Source organism: Cebus imitator, unplaced genomic scaffold, assembly GCF_001604975.1.
Source record: "Cebus imitator isolate Cc_AM_T3 unplaced genomic scaffold, Cebus_imitator-1.0 Scaffold32, whole genome shotgun sequence".
Lineage (NCBI taxonomy): Eukaryota > Metazoa > Chordata > Mammalia > Primates > Cebidae > Cebus > Cebus imitator.
This window is the reverse complement of record NW_016107347.1, coordinates 5,424,805-5,427,015: the sequence shown is the minus strand read 5'-3', so window position 1 is coordinate 5,427,015 and position 2,211 is coordinate 5,424,805. Positions and strand designations below refer to the sequence as shown.

Genomic DNA, 2,211 nt, shown 5'->3' with positions numbered 1-2,211 from the left:
TTTTTTTGACTACCCCAGGCTGGAGTGCAGGCTGGTGTGATCTCAGCTCACTGCAATCTCCACGTCCTGGGTTCCAGTGGTTCTCATGCCTCAGCCACCCAAGTAGTTGAGATGACAGGCATGTGCCACCACACCCAGATAATTTTTGTATTTTTAGTAAAGATGGATGTGAAAGGAAAATAAATCTTGGGGCCTCGAAATCACTAAGCTAAAGGGAAAAGTCAATCTGGGGAACTGCTTAGGGCAAACTTGCCTCCCAATTTATTTAATATTCAAAGTGATTCCTCTGCTCACTGAGATAAATGCATATCTTACTGCCTCCTTTGGAAAGGCTAATAAGAAACTCAAAAGAATGAAACTGTTTGTCTCTCACCTCCCTGTGACCTGGAAGCCTCCTCCCTGCTTGAGTTGTCCCATGTTTCTAGATGGAATCAATGTACATCTTATATATATTGGTTGATATCTCCTATCTCCCTAAAATGTATAAAACCAAGCTGTGCCCAACCACCTTGGGCACATGTCATCAGGAACTTCTGAGGCTATATTATGGGTGCATATCCTCAATCTTGGCAAAATAAACTTTCTAAATTAACTGAGACCTGTCTCAGATATTTGGGGTTCACATCTTGACAACCACAGAGATTCTGAGGGGAGGTGCCCCTTGACAAGTATCCTATCAGTACTTGGTAGCAGCTTGAGCTATCTTTTTGGCTCAAACCAATAGGACAATTTGCTGAGGCCGGGAAGCATCACCTCCAGAGAATCCCTGATCTCCCACAATCTAAACTTTATTTTGCTGTACAATTCCTTTTTTGGGGGCCAAGGGTCGGGGTGGGGACGGGAAGTGTATTTGCTTCCAACACAGGGAAGGCAAGTTTTTCCTGTTTCCATGACAATGGAAGGCACGTTACTCCTTTATGGAGTTTGAGCTCGCTTCCAACAGGGAAGATGAATTTGAGTTTTTTTCGTGCTTCTAGGATGGTAGAATGCAGCCTTTAGCCTGAGACCCATCGCTAGGTCAGTAACTGAATTGGAGTTTGTCTTAGCTAAGGTTAAGATTAACAACCAGCAGGTGTTAATTTCTCCTTACCATTAGAGCACTCAGTGATCATATAAGTTGTGCCATCATTTGTTTTGCCTAACCGTTTTTTTGTTGCTGGTGGTGTGTGTTTCTGTTTTTGTTGTTGTTTCTTTTTCCCATTGGGTTTGATCAACTCTATTTAACTTGATCAAATCTGAAGGAAAGTTCCAAATTATGAGGAACAAGGCCTCTGAAGTGGCTAAAGTCCATGTCCCCAGCCCCCCTCCCCCACACAAAGGTGGTGTGGTAGGGGGAGAAAAACCAGCAAAAGTGGGGAAAAAAGGAAAAATTTTTGTTTTGACTTCTTAAGGGGCTTTATTTACATAACAAGGCCACGTTTTTGTTAGCCAGGCCAAACTGAAAGAGCAATGTATTTTGCCCCACGCTAAAGTTCCATAGCTAAGAGTTCTGTCTTCTTTTTTCCCACCATGAAAACTTGGGTTTGGATCTTAAATCAAACCCTTGCAAGTTTGATACTTGGTATTTCTTTTTCTTTTTTCAAAGCTACTGCAAATCAAGATACTTGGTATTTCTTAAATATTAATAGCAGCAATTTGCCCTAGCTGAAATATGGTAATGAGATTTTAAAATATTTTTTAAAGGAGCTCAGTGGTAAAAAGTCAGCTTGATTAAAAGCTAACATTGAAGATGTGTGTGTATATGTGTGCATGTGTGTGTTTGTATTTAAAAGGTCTTCATGTTTTGTTTTTTTTTTTCTTCTAGGACCTTGTCTTTTTTTCTTTTCTGAGCAAAAGTTTTTCTTAGTTGATTGAATTCTGTTTTCTTCATTTACTTCTGCTGTCTCTCCTTTCTCTTCAACCCCCTGCTGCATGGGGGACCCAAAATAACTTATAATAGCCTGAAGTTCCTTAAAGAAAATGGAGAAAGTGCCAGACTCCCTTTGAGGGAGAAACCTGTTTTTCCTTATGAAACTCCAGGAGTGTAAACAGACAGGTTTATCTCAGCTCTTAAGCTGCTTGCTTTTGTATTGTGTTACCTGATTTATGACTAAAATAGTTATTGCAACAGAGACTACTCTTGGATTTTTAAGGAAGAGTATAATTTAGACACTTAGAAATGTCTTTTTTTGTTTGTTTGTTTGTTTTTGTGTTTTTTGAGACGGAGTTTCA

At 39.9% G+C, this 2,211-nt stretch overlaps 1 long non-coding RNA gene across 1 annotated transcript in view; it reads left to right on the top strand.

The window, feature by feature from the left end:
• LOC108301170 overlaps window positions 1-2,211 on the top strand; it is a 17,687-nt gene that overhangs the window by 10,130 nt on the left and 5,346 nt on the right. The window contains exon 2 of the long non-coding RNA XR_001823757.2: window positions 978-1,017. This is a non-coding gene — a long non-coding RNA (uncharacterized LOC108301170). The remainder of the gene's footprint in view (window positions 1-977; window positions 1,018-2,211) is intronic.